The 18,511-nt window shown below is 43.6% G+C and overlaps 1 long non-coding RNA gene across 1 annotated transcript; it reads left to right on the top strand.

Annotated features, from left to right (window-relative positions):
• Positions 1-848: 848 nt before the first annotated feature.
• LOC133368426 (uncharacterized) lies at positions 849-6,688 on the top strand. The gene is made up of 3 exons (XR_009758636.1): positions 849-1,262; positions 3,137-3,179; positions 5,844-6,688. It is a non-coding gene; the product is annotated as an uncharacterized LOC133368426 (long non-coding RNA).
• The last annotated feature ends 11,823 nt before the right edge of the window (positions 6,689-18,511 follow it).

Genomic DNA, 18,511 nt, shown 5'->3' with positions numbered 1-18,511 from the left:
TTGCCAAGAAAATCCAACACAGTCACATTTGACTTCAAAAGAGGAAACTTCACAAAAAGGAGGGGATTGGTAAAAAGAAAGCTGAAAAACAAAGTCCAGAGGGTCACATCACTCGAAAATGCTTGGAAGTTGTTTAAAAACACTATATTAGAAGCTCAACTGGAGTGCATACCGCAGATCAGAAAAGGTACCGCCAGGGCCAAGAAGATGCCAGCATGGTTAACGAGCAAAGTCAAGGAAGCTCTTAGAGGCAAAAAGTCTTCCTTCAAAAAATGGAAGTCTTGTCCAAATGAAAAAAATAAAAAGAACACAAACTCTGGCAAAAGAAATGCAAGAAGACAATAAGGGATGCTAAAAAAGAATTTGAGGAGCACATTGCTAAGAACATAAAAACCAACAACAAAAAATTCTATAAATACATTCAAAGCAGGAGACCATCTAGGGAGACAATTGGACCCTTGGATGATAAGGGAGTCAAAGGTGTACTAAAGAACGATAAGGAGATTGCAGAGAAGCTAAATGAATTCTTTGCATCTGTCTTCACAGTGGAAGATATAGGGCAGATCCCTGAACCTGAACTAACATTTGCAGGAAGGGATTCTGAGGAACTGAGACAAATAGTGGTAACGAGAGAGGAAGTTCTAAGCTTAATGGACAATATAAAAACTGACAAATCACCGGGCCCGGATGGCATCCACCCGAGAGTTCTCAAAGAACTCAAAGGTGAAATTGCTGATCTGCTAACTAAAATATGTAACTTGTCCCTTGGGTCCTCCTCCGTGCCTGAGGACTGGAAAGTGGCAAATGTTGTGGGGTGGACTGAATGAACAGCATACGTTGGCAAACCACGCTGCTGTTCTCAGTACACTATCTCTCAAGACATTGCGATCTGACCAGTGGAAAAACAGGATGTGGTTAACTTTATGGCTGTAAACGATACTGACATCTGTAGTGGTTAAATAACTGCCTGCATATTGCCACGTAGATAATGCTGTTGTACTATGTATGTACGTGATGTTATACAATAGTTAAAGGTCATAGGCTGTTTATGGAGAGAAAAATAATCCACGCCTCCAAGCGGAGGTAAAATAAAAGCGGAGACGAGAATTACGAGGGGGGCTCCGAAATTGAACTCTGGTCTCACCGTGTCTCACTGTGTCGTGATATCTACATCTGGTGACCTCGACGTGATTCAGAACAAACACCCTCGTACCCACTGGCAGGATCAGCCAACGGTGCACCTCAGCGTACAGCTCCCATTCGTGAGTATGGGGGGGGAATTGTCAGCTCAGCAGAAGGTTCATGCACAAGAGCTACAAAAAATTTTAAAACAGGATACCTCAGCTTTTATAAGTCGTTCTCACATTGAATCATTGTTAAAAACAATTCAATGTCAATGTCCATGGTATCCAGAGCAAGGATCACTACGTCAGTCAGATTGGATAAAGATAGGGAGAAAATTACATGAAGAACCAAGAGCACCTATTCACCATCTCTTATTATGGCAAAAGTGTGCTGAGGCCATTAGTCATTTAGGGATAAAAGAGACATCGCTGTTTGCCAATTCTGACCAGAAAACTCCTCTTTATCCCCAACTTTCTTTACCTACACCTGAAAAGGATATTGAGAAATTTGTAAATGCTCCTCCATATAGCCCTCCAGTCCAACAAGAACAGGTTACTGGGAAGGTTAAAGCAGCCATAGCTCAGGCTGCAGCCTCAGGATTATTATCTATGGAAGAAATGGGAGACTGGGAGGGTACAATTTCAGCTTTTCCCGTTACATATCAGCCAGATCCTAATAATGCTAATAATCGCATAGCAACTTGGACAGCTCTTCCGTTTTCTGTTATTAGAGAAATAAATAAGGCAGTAAGAGAATATGGGATTACGGCTAATTATGTACAAGGGATGTTGGAAGGAGTAGCTACTGGATATAACATGATCCCTCAAGATTGGAAGGATCTCTTTAGGATGATTTTGACTCCTTCGCAATATGTAGTTTGGGACCAAGAATTTAGACATGCTGCTATAGCAGCTGGGGATGCTAATATCATTCCCGAGCAAATTTATGGGTCAGGTAATTTTGCTACCATAGCACAACAAGGGGTATTGCCTGAAGCCGCATTTCATCGAACTGCTGAGTGTATACAGAAAGCATTTAAAAAGGTGCCTGCTGGGAAAGAACCCTTACGTTCTTTTACGAATGTACGGCAGCAAGCAACAGAGCCCTATTTTCAGTTTGTTGACCGTTTGAAAGAGGCTCTGACACGGCAGGTTGATAACCCTCAGGCACAAGGGGAATTATTGTTAAAATTAGCTTACGAGAATTCTAACACAGACTGTAAAAAGATTTTGAAAAACATTATTCATAGACCGCAATATGAATTGGGAGACATGATTCAAGCTTGTGCAGAGGTAGGTACACATGTTCATGCCATGACATTGTTAGCTGGGGCATTAAGACAGGGTAACAAACCTACAGGCAATTGTTTTAATTGTCAAAAGCCTGGTCATTTCAGAAGGGAATGTCGGGCTCCTGGCGGAGGAGCATTTAAAGGTGGGGGCACTGTTACAAACCGGCCAAAGAAAATCTGTCCGAAATGTAAAAAGGGTTATCATTGGGCTAATCAGTGTCGTTCAGCTCCCACTACCAATACCAATGTGTCTTCCCGTCCTATTGAGGGAAACTGAACTTGGGGCAGGCTTCCAGCCCCGAATCTCAAGGAAGTGTACCCACCCCTGCTACTCAAGGAAGCGCTGGAATTGATTTAATACATGCAGAGTCAAAAGATGTTCCTTTGCCTGGAGCAGTTCTTTTAATGCCTACCACACTCACTGGCCCTTTACCAGAAGGCACCGTAGGCCTTGTACTACCGCGATCCTCTGCTTCCAAGAATAATATAATGGTGGTACCTGGTGTTATTGATTCTGATTATCAGGGAATTATTTATATTCAGTATTGGAGTCACCTTCCCCTTCAGTTGAAGAAGGGAGATTCTTTTGCGCAACTATTGTTATTGCCATATCGTCTTTTCACATCGAACACTTCCTCCCAAAAACGTACTGGTGGATTCGGATCTACAAGGACGAAATCGCCGAGTGTGAGTATTTCAGGTAATCCTTTCCATCCACAGGTAGCTGCAGTACTGGCAGAAGTGACCAGGGAGAAACCGGTTCGTAAGTATTGTTTAAACAATGTTATTTTTGAAGGTATTATAGATTCTGGGGCAGATGTCACAGTAATTGCTGAACATAACTGGCCATCCTCTTGGCCAGTAGAAGTGGCCCCTTCTGTGTGGGGAGTGGGCGGAGCTCAGGATTCAAAACGGAGTAAGGATTGGATACAAGTTGTTGCTCTTGATGGTGATCGTATAGCCCACATTCGCCCTTGTATTTTGGACATTTCAGTAAATCTGTGGGGAAGGGATTTACTGGAGCAATTCCAGACCACCATTGTTATTAATGATTAGCCAACAAAAGGCAGCTCTTCCTTTACAATGGAAGACAGACATACCCATTTGGGTAGAACAATGGCCCTTACCCAAAGAAAAATTAGAAGCTCTGCACCAACTGGTAAAGGAGCAACTGGAAGCTGATCATATAGCAGAAAGTAATAGCCCTTATAACACCCCAGTGTTTGTGATTAAAAAGAAATCTGGAAAGTGGAGGCTCTTACATGATTTACGAGAAATAAATAAATTAATTGTGCCCATGGGTCCGCTACAATGTGGGACGCCTAATCCAAATTTAATTCCATATGACTATTCCTTAGCTATTATAGACCTGAAAGATTGCTTTTTCACAATACCGTTACAAGCGCAAGACGCACCGAAATTTGCGTTTACTGTTCCCGTATATAATAACTCTGGCCCTGCGCAACGATATCAATGGAAAGTGCTACCTCAGGGCATGTTAAATAGTCCAACCCTATGTCAACAGTTTGTAGACATGGCCCTGCGACCCTTTCGGGCTCAATACCCTACATTATTGGTCTACCATTATATGGATGACATCTTGGTGGCTGGGAGAACCCTCCCATCTATGTGGCAACAACACCTTACTGATCATTTGTCACAGTCAGGGTTGCAGATTGCCCCTGAAAAGGTACAACTCAAAGAACCATTTCTGTATTTAGGACATAAATTAATGCAATCCTACTCCACTCCTGTATTGCCCTGTCTTACTTTGTCAATGAAGCCAACTTATGTAGAACTACAACAATTCTTGGGTTCTATTAATTGGATTCGACCATATTGTAAACTTACCACTCAAGACATGGGGCCTTTATTTGAATGTTTAAAACAAGGACGTCAACCTGCAGATATTATTACTTTAACGGAACAGGCAAGGCAATCCCTAGAATTAGTTTCTACAACGTTAAAAGCTATTTGGGTGGATCGACAAATATTGAATAAACCACTGATTTTATTTGTTTTATTTGATGGAAGCCAACTTTTTGCTGCACTCACTCAGGAGTCAGGCTCCAATGCTACACATATAATAGAGTGGCTTTACTTAGCCCATACACCAAAGTCATCTATCACAACTTTGCCAATGCAAGCAGCAGAAATAATCCAAAAAGCACGATTACGATCAAGGCAATTATTAGGTATCGATCCGGTTGAAATTTCGTTGCCTCTTAAACTTTACACATGGGAAAATGCTGTTGCGCTTTCTGATGACCTTCAATGGGCTTTAGTCTCTTATTTGGGCACAATTTCATGTCGTTCCTCATCAGATCCACGGCTTCAAATTACACAAAAAATTCCTATCCAGTTTCAATCTGTAATCAGTTTACAACCCTTACCTGCGGTCACGGTCTATACTGATGGCAGTCCAACTAGAGGGGTTGTTGCATGGCACGAGCAGGGGGTTTGGAAGACAATTTTCACCTTACCCCAAACTTCCGCTCAGAGATCTGAGTTGGCCGCTGTTAGTATGGCGCTGTTGACTTTTGCAGATCAGGAGGTTAACATTATTACCGATAGTCTTTATGTTAAGAATGTTGTACTTGCATTACCCGGTAGTTATGTCTCTCCCATGCTGGACACTAATCTACTTGCTCTTATGCTTACACTTCAAAAACTCATACATACTCGGTCTTGTCGATTTGCTATATTTCATATTCGCAGTCATCAACCTTTCCCAGGATTGTTAACAGAAGGTAATCAATATGCTGATCAGGCTCTTCGTGCCCTCCTTTGCACACCCATAGAAAGTCATGCCCTTCATCATCAAAATGCTAAAGCACTCCAGAAGCAATTCCATCTTACTGCCCAGGAAGCCTCTGCCATTATTCAACAATGTCCCCAATGCACACAGTTAACTCTATCCCCAGAACCAGGAGTGAACCCACGAGGTCTCATAGTTAACCAGTTGTGGCAAATGGATGTTACACATTTTCCTACTTTCTCCCCATGGAAGTATTTGCATGTTACAGTAGATACATATTCCGGATACATATGGGTAACTCCTCAGAAAGGGGAAAAAACTAAGAATGTTATTAATCATGTCATTCGTTCTATTGCCATCATGGGCCAACCTCAGACGATAAAAACTGATAATGGTCCTGCATATGTTTCACAGCAATTTGCACAGTTTTGCACTAAGTGGTCCATTACACATTTGTTTGGTATTCCTTATAATTCTACAGGTCAAGCTGTCGTCGAACGTACCAATCGTACCCTTAAAGAGCATTTGCTTAAACAAAAACAAAAAGGAGGAGTACCACTGGGATTGGCCACCAAAGAGGAGTGGCTGGCACAAGTGTTGTTTACCATTAATCATTTAAATTTGTCTCAATCTCCCAATACTCATTTTTCCTTTTCTACTCGAGCGCAGCGGCATTTTCAGCAGTCGGAGTCTCTACCTGCCCCGCGGGTGCAGTTTCGGCAACTACCAAATCCAGAGTGGAAAGGCCCAGTTCCGCTTATAACGTGGGGTCGAGGTTACGCGGCTGTGTCTACGCCTGACGGTCCTGTGTGGGTACCTGCTAGGTGTATCCGGCCCTGGAAAGACGATGTCCTGGCACGATAATCTTAAGAATCCCATCCCTAATTTTTCTCTGCAACTTCAGGATACTGGGATGTCTTCCAGGAAGCGTGGTCGGAATGTTCCGCAACCTCCCGTGACTTGGGGCCAAATAAAGAACTTAGCAACACAAGCAGAAAAAGCAATGGAACAAGCCGGGGTGGACAAGACAACTGAGAATACCATTCTTGCTTTAATTGCGTCTTTAAATACAAATTCTATTTTTGTACTTTGCATTTGTTGGATTTTAGGAAGCGCCGGGGCTGACAGGTTGGGGCAGGAGTTGGGGATGCGGTTTCAACACAATATCTGGGTTCAGTTAGCAAGAATGACAAATGTGAGTGACTTTTGCATGACTGAACATGTACAGGAAATGGGTATGTTGGGAACATGTTTAATACCCGTATGCAAAGCACCTGGGGATATTGGGAACATTACAGGACTTGGGCGGTTCATGAATACTTCAGAGATTAAATATCATACTGTTTCGAATTGGGGAACTCCAACCTTCCAGCTGCCTGTTAATGCTTTTCAATTATTTACATCACATGTTGCAAATTCCATTAATAATACGTGTGCTCGGATGGTTAATTGTAGTCGACATAAGGTGCAGAAGGGATGTCTAAAGGTTGGGAGACCCACATGGAATTGTACACAGCACATTAACATATCCAGTATGTACGGACACATTCCTTTACCAGGTGGATGGTTTTGGACATGTGGAGAAACCACTTTTAATTATGTTCCCGCTAATATTTCTGATACCATCTGTTGCCTGAGTCGACTGGTTCCCATTTTCCTTCATAAAAGGGAGTTGCTAGCTCAACGTAGGAAAAGAGAAGCTGTTGCCATGCCGGCTGATTGTAATGACAAGGTGGAATTGCTTAATAAAGCAGAAAGTGTATCACTAGCCATCTCCCTTGTTGGACTTCCTGCATTGGCAGTAAGTAACAGCAATCAATTACATAAATTAGCCTGTAATTATGTTAAGATGATAAATGCCACCTCTCGAGCCATTGCTTTGTTAAATGAAGAGCAGGGTATATTAAGACAAGCTATCTTGGATAATCGTGCAGCTATAGATTACCTGCTATTACAACATCAGTTGGGGTGCGAAACTATAAAGAATATGTGCTGTTTTAATTTAACTGACAACAGTTTTGAAATCAGAACACAGGTAAAAAACTTGAAGGATCTAGCTAATAACATTTTGCAGGACGCCCCTACAACTTGGTGGCAGTGGCTTTGGAGTTGGCTGCCCACTGGATGGCTAAGTCAGATTCTTAGATATGCTATTCTTTTACTCATTTTAAGTATAGGCTTATGCTGTTTTTTACAATACCTTTTCCAGACGTGTACACCTGTTGCTCCGCGACCATTACGTAGTAATTACTTTTTGCTAAAAAATAAAAAAGGGGGAGATGTGGGGTGGACTGAATGAACAGCATACGTTGGCAAACCACGCTGCTGTTCTCAGTACACTATCTCTCAAGACATTGCGATCTGACCAGTGGAAAAACAGGATGTGGTTAACTTTATGGCTGTAAACGATACTGACATCTGTAGTGGTTAAATAACTGCCTGCATATTGCCACGTAGATAATGCTGTTGTACTATGTATGTACGTGATGTTATACAATAGTTAAAGGTCATAGGCTGTTTATGGAGAGAAAAATAATCCACGCCTCCAAGCGGAGGTAAAATAAAAGCGGAGACGAGAATTACGAGGGGGGCTCCGAAATTGAACTCTGGTCTCACCGTGTCTCACTGTGTCGTGATATCTACAAAATGTAACGCCAATCTTCAAAAAGGGATCCAGAGGGGATCCCGGAAATTACAGGCCAGTTAGCTTAACTTCTGTCCCTGGAAAACTGGTAGAAAGTATTATTAAAGCTAGATTAACTAAGCACATAGAAGAACAAGCCTTGCTGAAGCAGAGCCAGCATGGCTTCTGCAAGGGAAAGTCCTGTCTCAGTAACCTATTAGAATTCTTTGAGACTGTCAACAAGCATATAGATAGAGGTGATCCAGTGGACATAGTGTACTTAGACTTTCAAAAAGCGTTTGACAAGGTACCTCACCAAAGGCTTCTGAGGAAGCTTAGCAGTCATGGAATAAGAGGAGAGGTCCTCTTGTGGATAAGAAATTGGTTAAGAAGCAGAAAGCAGAGAGTAGGAATAAACGGACAGTTCTCCCAATGGAGGGCTGTAGAAAGTGGAGTCCCTCAAGGATCGGTATTGGGACCTGTACTTTTCAACTTGTTCATTAATGACCTAGAATTAGGAGTGAGCAGTGAAGTGGCCAAGTTTGCTGATGACACTAAATTGTTCAGGGTTGTTAAAACAAAAAGGGATTGCGAAGAGCTCCAAAAAGACCTCTCCAAACTGAGTGAATGGGCAGAAAAATGGCAAATGCAATTCAATATAAACAAGTGTAAAATTACGCATATTGGAGCAAAAAATCTGAATTTCACATATACGCTCATGGGGTCTGAACTGGCGGTGACCGACCAGGAGAGAGACCTCGGGGTTGTAGTGGACAGCACGATGAAAATGTCGACCCAGTGTGCGGCAGCTGTGAAAAAGGCAAATTCCATGCTAGCGATAATTAGGAAAGGTATTGAAAATAAAACAGCCGATACCATAATGCCATTGTATAAATCTATGGTGTGGCCGCATTTGGAATACTGTGTACAGTTCTGGTCACCTCATCTCAAAAAGGATATTATAGAGTTGGAAAAGCTTCAGAAGAGGGCAACCAGAATGATCAAGGGGATAGAGCGACTCCCTTACAAGGAAAGGTTGCAGCATTTGGGGCTTTTTAGTTTAGAGAAAAGGCGGGTCAGAGGAGACATGATAGAAGTGTATAAAATTATGCATGGCATTGAGAAAGTGGATAGAGAAAAGTTCTTCTCCCTCTCTCATAATACTAGAACTCGTGGACATTCAAAGAAGCTGAATGTTGGAAGATTCAGGACAGACAAAAGGAAGTACTTCTTTACTCAGCGCATAGTTAAACTATGGAATTTGCTCCCACAAGATGCAGTAATGGCCACCAGCTTGGATGGCTTTAAAAGAAGATTAGACAAATTCATGGAGGACATGGCTATCAATGGCTACTAGCCGTGATGGCTGTGCTGTGCCACCCTAGTCAGAGGCAGCATGCTTCTGAAAACCAGTTGCCGGAAGCCTCAGGAGGGGAGAGTGTTCTTGCACTCGGGTCCTGCTTGCGGGCTTCCCCCAGGCACCTGGTTGGCCACTGTGAGAACAGGATGCTGGACTAGATGGGCCACTGGCCTGATCCAGCAGGCTCTTCTTATGTTCTTATGTTAAAATGCATTCTGTTGGGGAGAATGTGTATATTAGGCAAAACTGCATACACAAATGTGAACATTAGGAGAGATTTACACTACAGTGCTGATTAATTTTCATGAGGACTTTTTAAAAAATACAAATTGATATGGAAATATGGAGAGCTGACTACTAGGAAAAGGAGAAACTTAAAAGAATCTGGAATTCATATACCTAATTCACAGCAAGGTTCAAAGATTCAGGTTTGGATGTATTCAAAATTCAATTACAAAAAAAGAAATCAGTATACTTTAAGAGCATTTATTGCAGTATCTCATAATAGTCAGAAATACTTGCTGTTGAAGAGCAATCGCATGATTATCTCACAAGCTGTGTGTGTGTGTGGTGTGTGTGTGGATGTGAAAAATCTACTGTTCTGTAACTTTTGCCTCTGTCTGGTTTGGGGTTCATGTTTTTAATCCTGGCTTTGGACAGCCAAGGTGGAATCCCTTTCCCCTGCACAACTTTTAAAGATACAGAAGACCTCTGGGAGGCTGGGCCTGGCAACCAAGAGTTCTTCTGTATCTTTAAAAGTTGTGCAGGGGGAAGGGAGAATTCCACCTTGTGGTTTTTCCTATTACAGAGTTGCCAGAACACCTGCACTTGTCTGGCTTTCTCTTCTCCTAAAGACACAGGATAAGTCTCAGGGACTGAACCTGGCAACCCTAGTTGGGAGTGTGGTTCCAGCAGCTCCAGCTCAAAAGCCCCAGTGCTAGGCTGGAAGAGTTACTAGAACAATGTCTATGTACCAGTTCTGTTTGCTTATCTTCTGTTAACTCCAGAGCTGTCCACAGACTACCCTTTGCCTGTCTCTTTACTGGGCCTGCTTTGCCCACGGACTGCTTGGACCCTGATCTTTGGATTGCTCTAACCTTGACTCTTGCCTAACTCCTTTGTTGTAGACTCTGCTTGTTTGGAGCCCTGGTATTGCCAGGAGCCTAGTGGGAACAGGATATACAGGGACCAAATTCGACTCCTCCGGCCTCTCTATTTGGCCCCTGGGCCTCTCCCTAGACCATACCCGCTCCCAGAAGCTGCATCCTGCTTGAGTGCTTTTCTCTGACTGAAATATTCATTTGAACTGTCTCTTATGTGCCTGGAAGAATGGAAAGGGCTGTGCATGTAGAGACTTCTATAAGGCTGGGATGTAACCTACTGTACAAAAGGTAAGGGTCATATCCATTGCTTTGCCCACTTCTGCATCTAACCGTGCCCACCAAGGTTGACCAAGTGGGAATGTTGTCTTCAGTCAGGAAAAGGTTCCCATCCCTGTTCTAACTCTTAGTTATACATGTTATGCATAACATCACTGGTTACCCCTTTCTTCCACCCACCCCTGTATTCTGGACATTTTGTTATGCCCCAGGAGCAGAAATACATCTGGCTGTTCATGCCTGTACACAGTGAATTGCTTTTGTTTTGAATTAATTTGGCTTATGTAGCTGCTTCTGTACTAGGGACAGAGGGGGGGGGAATGATCCAGTTTGCATTTAAGAGTGAATTTGTCAAATCTGTACTTTCAAAACAATAAGAGAACCAAAACACAGCCAAGCTTTAGAATTTGCACTTTTGCAATGCAGTTCTCCAGCCAAACAATGCTTACAAAAAATGCATATATTAGGGAAACGAATATATTACAGAAAATAACATGCAAAAACGCATTGCGCGTGGAGAAAATGCTTGCAAAAACATACACCGTTGTAACAAATGTATGTTTTTGCAAGCATATACATTTTAGAAATTTGCACGAAAACGATGAATAATTTTCATGGCGACTTTTTAAACAAAATGTGCAGGTTGCTGCAGAAATGTGGACTGAATTAAAGATTGGAAAAATGAGAAACTCGGTGAACCCAAAATTGACAGTTCCTTCTATTTCTACTAAGTCTGTACTAGGTATATCTGTCTGAACAGGGCTTCCACTTTCCAGTGTTTTTATATCCATTTTTTTTAAATCTCCGCTGTCCATACTCTTTCCTGGCAGAGCTAGTCAGCTTCAAGTCAACACAGCTGGGTTGCAGATGCTTCCCTCCCCCCTCTTGGTTCCATGGAATGTGATAAAGAAGCTCTATATTCCAAGCCACTGAGCAAATTCCATGCCCCTAACACATGGCAAATGTTGTCAGATGGCAGCATGCAGGGTGAGTTCCAAGAGAAGCCATCCAGTCATTGATAATGAAACTCAAATACTTAACTGTAAAGTGGGTAATCATCATTAGTTCCTTTGGTATTCCTCATAATGACATTAATCATGGCATACTCATTAGATTTTAATAGGCCTATAATATGTTAATCCATAGTAATTCTATTGCTGTTCAGCATTAGCTAATGCCCACTTCTTGGAAAGTGTTTTGTAAGTCCACTTTATAATAAAGCTTATGAATTGGATCTGGATAAAGAGAGAGAAATGAGGCTTCCCTAAAAGTTAGGGTCTGGGAGATGGGTGTATTTTGCCTAAGTAAAGGAGAGTGTAGGATCGGGTGCAAGGGCTGTTGAGCTGATATGGTTATACATGTGATATGGCATCCTTGTTTCATCCACTTCATAATGTTCTCATGGTTCAGTAGAGCATCAGTGAGCAAAGAAATGTGTGGATAGTAAGAGACATGGTAGGGATAGATGGTCTGCCTTAACCTTCTGGTTACCCAAATCATAATGCAGTTCCTGCTCTAATGTGCAAAACTTGCCCACCCACATTTAGCATGTACTGAATGCTTTCCTGACAGTGGTGGTAGTAGTCCTGTACAGGCTTGAACATTCTGTGCATGAATCCACAGAGTGGCCACATGAGCACAGGACACCCTGTTACCCAAGTCAGTTGATCAGCTGACAATAGCAACAACAAAAGAGCAATGACTTAGCCAAGACAGCTTATATGATCATACAAGGTTGTGGTTAGAGTATTGGACTACAGCCTGAAAGACCTGGGTTCCAATCCCCATTCAGGCATTGAGCTCACCGGGTGACTTTGGACCAGTCACTGTGCCTCAGCCTAATCTACCTCACAAGGTTGTTGTGAGGATAAAATGGAAAGGGGGAGAACCGTGTCTGTAGACTCCACTTCTGGAAAAATCATAATTACTTAAGTTTAGAAAGCTGTTTAAAGATGGAATTTAAATACTTTTAATGAAATTAATAACGAAACAGGCCCATCCACAATTTTTTCAAGAGATTTGGGATACGGAATATAATTAGATAGGTGGAAATGGCTTTAGCAACCTGTTCCTCAACAGACTATTTGTATAGTTTTGAAATAAAGCTTTAATAAATATATATTTTGATGGTATTTAACACCTTCAAGATTAAATCATATTTATGGGAGTGCAAGTAACTTACACTGAAGATGTAGGATTTTCTTCTAATGTAAAAAATATGTATCTTAGAATGCATACTATGAGTTTTTATAATCAAGGGTTACATAATAGGGATTATAGATGGACCTTTCTATCTGATGTTATTGACATCTCCTTGTATTTTTACATTTTGCAGTAGCACAATCTGATCAGCGTAGTGACTATATTACAGTGCAGGAGCAGTTGTTGTGGTGTACTCCAGAAGGTACGACCCACAATTCCCATTGTCCTTGACCATTGGTCATGTTGGCTGTGGCTAATGGGAGTTGTAGTCCACAACATCTTGAGGAAACCACATTGCCTATCCCTGCTGTAGTGTATCCTGGGTAGTGGGTTTGTTGCACATCCAAAGCTCAACTAGTTTACATAATCTACATTGCATACATGTGTAATCACTGGTGTAACTGTGGCATAGGGTGGTATACATTGCATCAGAAGCAGAGCCGGTGTGGAGTTAGTTGAAGCTACAGCTCTCTCCTTGAAACAGGAACACTTTGCTATGGAATAGTTTATCACATGACAGCACAGGTGCTGTGTTGGTGTCTAACACATGGCTTCTGATGCAGGCATCAAAACGTAGCCATCCTATGCACAGAAAGGAGACAGAAAAGAGGAATAGACAGTCGAATGAATCCTTGCAGATAATCAAACAGATCCCTGCAGTTTCTAATGCAAAAACATATAGTCACACCAGAGGACACCTCTTGAAAAGCCAGAATTCAATCAATATAAACTCTCATGGAAATAATTTAAGCAGGGATAAAAAAAAAATTACACTAACCTGGTAACTAAAGCTACTAAAAATGCAAAGTTTATAGTCCATCTGTCTCTTTGCTTCAGGGAGCCTGTATTAAATTCATTGCTAAATAAAACAAATAAGCCTAGCAAAAGTCGGCACCGAAATCTGCATACTCATAAGAGAATTAGCAGAACTCCCTTGTTATGATGGCTGATTCTCAATTTGCATCTTTAAAGAGTTGTGACCATGTCTGGGTTTCTGCCTTCCTAGGTATATTGGAGACAGGATGGCCTTATGGCTTTGGAGTCCTGCATGATTACCTTTTGAACAGGCGCTGTATGTGAGCAGGATTCTGCAACAGGGCCCAAGAGTGTTGGTAGGAAAGTAAGAATCAACAGGGATAAAATACTGTCTCAGCTAAAACTGAACATCATTTATCATTGGGGAAAAATACCCCCCCACACACACATACCTGAGGACAGTTGGCTTTTTTGGTTCTCAGACCAGGGTGTGAAATTTTCCTTCTACCACCCCACTGCCCCGAGCCACGTTGAACAACAATCCAACACAAGTGAACTTTTAAGTGGTTTTATATGTGTGTTTGTGTATGTGTATGTAGAGGGAAAACTTACCTGTGTAATTAGTCTCCTCTTCGAATCCCCACATAGCCATGAAGCTCACTGGGTGACCTTGGGCCAGTCTCTGCCTCTCAGCCTCATGGAAACGCTATTCATAAGGTCGCCATAAGTCGGAATCGACTTGAAGGCAGCACCTTTACCTATCTGTCCACCATTCAGATTAATCTTTCTTACCTACCGTGTCCCCTTCCTTCCGTCTTCCCATCCACATTCCTGTGGCTTCCCTGTGTGGCAGCTTCCCTGCTGTATGAAGTTTAATCTCAGCCAGACTGATCATTTTTCCTTGGCTCATCAAAGCTGAACTGCATACATTCTTCAGATGAAATTGTTCTTCCTTGAGCTGTTAGAATTTTAGTGACATCGTTCCACCTCAGCCAATCAGCATAAGTGATTTCACTACCTAAGGGCAATATAGATTCTCCCCTCAGCAGCAGCTAAACTTGTGTTTATTACAGGAGATGTATTGGCTAGGGCCACATCCACACCATACATTTAAAGCAGTATTATACCACTTTAAATAGTCATGGCTTCTCTCAAAGAATCCTAGGAAGTGTGGTTTGTGAAGGGTGCTGAGAGCTGTTAGGAGACTCCCCTATTCTCCTCACAGAGCTGCAGTTCTCAGCAGGGCCAGCACCAGAGGGAGGCCAGGTCAGGCCCTGGCCGAGGGCCCCTGGATCCCAAGGGGTCTGTGATGTTCCTATATTAATGTATATATGGTAAGTGTTGGTTGTTTAGAAGATACATGGTAAGTGGAGTGAAAGAGGGGGAGTGAATGGGCAGTAGAATGCGAGATGATTGGCTGAGTGTTTAAAATGGCTGAATGTATAAAGGGAGGAGTGAGAGTGGAATCTGGGGGGAGAAGAGAACTGAGTGGGTTGCTTGATGGGGTTTAGAGAGTTGTTTACCAGGAGGGAGGTGGAGTTCGGATTAGTATTGAGTAAAACCATATGCTTATGTGCCTTAAGAAGAAATCTTGTTAATCTTGTTAGCTTTGTTATCTGTAATAAATACTTAATTTGGTTTACCAAAGGCCTGATCCTTGGCTGGGGTTTCACAGACCAGAAGGGAGGGTAAGGTAATGACCAAGGCTGAAGGGGAACTGTAACAAATGGTGGCAGCGGTGAAGAGAATAACAATACCAGTATTCAGAGTCTCTGGGAATACTAGTATTGGGACGTTACTGGTGGTTGCCTAGCAGGGGGATCTGTTGAGATCTGTGCTAGAGCGGGGAGAGAAACCATAAGAGAGAGCGGTCCAGACTGGTGGAGTCCCTGGTGGTGCCTAGTGACAGGCAGTAGCCACGCGCAGGTAGGAACCTGACAGGGAGAGCCAGGGAAGGACGCCTCACAGGGTCCCTGAAGGGCCCTCCTTAGGGTGGGTGGGTAGTGCTCCTGCGATCTGCACCACAGATCATGGAGAGGGAGCTCCCAGTAACCCCCTACTGCCATGCAGGCCCACGACCCCCCGTATGGTCCACCAGCTCTCCCTTGACGTAAATGCTGGTTGCACTGCAGGCGCAAGCCTGCCATCAACCAAGATGGTGGCTGAGGTTTCCCTAAGGTGCTGATGCCCCTGCTGCCATCTTGGTTGATGCCAGGGATGCACATGCATAGCACGCATGCATGCCATCAACCAAGATGGCAGCAGAGACATCAGTCCCTTAGGGAAGACTTGGCCACCATCTGGCTTGATGGCAGGCTTGTGCCCACAGTGCAACTAGCATTTACATCAAGGGAGAGGTAGGTGGAGCATGCGGAGGGGGTCATGGGCCTGCATGGCAGTGGGGGGATGCCTGGGAGCTCCCTTTCCATGATTTGTGCTGTGGATTGCACTACCCACCCACCCAAAGGAGGGATCCTTCAGGGAGAGGTAGGTGGGGCATGCATGCGTTCGGGTGTGGGGGCCCGGGACAGGCTGGTGCCCAAGGGTCCCGGCATGCCTGGCGCCATCCCTGGTTGTCAGAGCAGTTTATCAATCCCTCATTGCAGGGAATTGTAACTATGTGAATTGTAACTCTGAGGGCAATAGAGGCTCTCCTAACAACTCTCAGCACCCTTAACAAACTACACCTTACAGGTTTCTTTTCTTTGAGGAAAGTCATGACAGTTTAAAGTGGAACAATAGTGGAATAATGTATGGTGTGCAGGTGGTCTAAGTGAGCAATCCGTGATTGCCTTAGTAGGCTGAATTGCCAAAGGCTGCTACATCCATAGCTTATTAGAAACTGGTGAGACAGGGAGAAACCATTGTTCAATGACAGAACGTGCAGAAAGCCCCCAGTTCAATCCCTGGCTTCTCCACGTAGGGCTGGGAAAGACTTCCGTCTGAATCTCTGGGGAGTCATGGCCAGGTAGTATAACCAGTACTGAGCTTGATGGGCCAGTGGTCTGACCCTGTTGTGTAAGGCAGCTGTCTATGTTCTGATTGCAGCATTGCAAATCCATAGCACCAACAGACTCCAGTCAGTTTTCATATTGTGTCTGTCCACACTCAAACCACTGGCTCTCTGGCTAGCACCAGTATGAGTCATTGCCCCCTTTTCTCCTAACATATGCTCACATAGGAAGCACCTACTTGTGGCTTGGGAAGGTCTTTTCACTGGCCATTTGGGCTAGAAGGGGAGGGAGCTGGCAACCATCCCCCACAGCGACCATTTTGTGTGGTGTCACACCCCCACAGCAGCTGGCTGTAATAGCTCCAGCGCAAATAAAGGTGTGATGCTGTTTGGTATAGGTGGTCACAGTGTCACACTAAGGCAGGGGAGAAGTATGTACAAATCTTCCCTCAGCCATGAAGCTCATCGGGTGACCTTGGCCCTGTCTGAACAATACAGTTAAAGCAGGATGATAACACTTTAAGCAGTCATGGCTTCCTCCAGAGAATCCTGGGGAATTGTAGTTGGTTAAGGGCTCTGAGAGTTGTTAGGAGACACCTATTCCACTCACTGAGCCACAACTCCCAGAGTCCCTTGGGAAAACGGGTTCATTATAGGTCTGTGAAGGCAATAGAGGTCTCCTAACAACTCTTAGCACCCTTCACAAACCACACTTCACAGCATTCTTTGGGGGAAGCCATGACAGTTTAAAGTGGTATGATACTGCTTTAAATAGTACAATAGTGCTTTAAATAGTGCAGATGGGGCCCAGCCCAGCCTCTCCTGGTGCCAAATCCCAGAGGCAAGGGAGTTCAGGAGTTTCAGGACCATTGATAGCTCCAAGTGAGCAACTTGTGCCAAGAAAGGTTCAGAACAGATTCTCCACCCCCAGACTACCTCTCCCAGCCTCTGCCCCCTTCTGGATACATTTCAAGTATTCCTCCTCTGTTCTATAGTCTGACCCCTGGGACGCCCCCTGTGCCATTGGAACACAGAGGTAATGTGTGAGGCCTTTGGATCTTCAGGTTCAGGGGGAAATGCCCATAAGGTCCGCTCTCTGGTCCTACAGAACCTGGTACTATGATTGTTCTGTGGGTGTCTCAGTGGTCTCCAAGTCTCCAGCATCAGGCTCGGAGCCCTGAATCGGGTCCCAGCTCCTGAGCTGGAGAATCTGTAGCCTGTGACTCTGACTCTCAATTGCTACTAGACTCAAGGGTATAACTAACCTCAGAGATTTGATGTGCCAGCAAAAGATGGGGTCAGAACCCATGTTGGCTTCCATGAGCTTCTTGGAAGAAGGGCAGGATAAAAATGAAGTTGGCAAAATAATCCCCAAGGTGATGTGTGGCATTTCTGCACACAGAAACTTGGCTTCTCATCTCACGTTTATATTTGACAGGCTGAAGAAGTATTTTTTGGAGGAACTGTCTGCCCTAACCCTCTCCAGCCTTTTCAGTGTCATTTACCTCATGCAGCCACTAGGGGTGGGCTTAGAATTCGTTTCTGTAAGAACTTTCTTCTGACAAGAAGCTGCTGTGGTTACGAGGAAGCATCTTTAAAGGCATCTATCCACTTCTTAATTTTCACGCTGATAACCCAGGAAACTCTGTTTGTTGCCAAAAGAAGAATTAAGTATTTTGATTCTTTTTTTTCCCACCCTGAGTGACAGATAGAACCAAATCTCGCTTACATTAATGGTGACGGGTTACTCTCCATGAATTTTGCTTTTGAGGCTGTTCTCCTTCCAAGAGAGTAATTTTCTTTTCTGCACTGGAGAACTACAATGCTAATGAGGATTTAAGGCGTTGCCATTTGGGCTGCGTAAACAACACAGTTTCCTGTGCAAGGGGGCAGGGAGAGGATGTCAGGATACAGATTTGAAAATGCCACGTGGCTAATTAGACATCTCTCGTGGCTATTCCTGACCTCTCACGTAGTCGCAATAGCAAGCAGTGCTGAATTTGTTGAGGAGACGTTGACGTCTTGGGAGCTTTGGATGCCCATAACTCCAGTGCTTAAAAGCTT

The sequence above is a fragment of the Rhineura floridana genome, chromosome 12, assembly GCF_030035675.1.
Source record: "Rhineura floridana isolate rRhiFlo1 chromosome 12, rRhiFlo1.hap2, whole genome shotgun sequence".
Lineage (NCBI taxonomy): Eukaryota > Metazoa > Chordata > Lepidosauria > Squamata > Rhineuridae > Rhineura > Rhineura floridana.
Note: the sequence above shows the minus strand (reverse complement) of the source record. Positions and strands in the feature narration are given on the sequence as shown.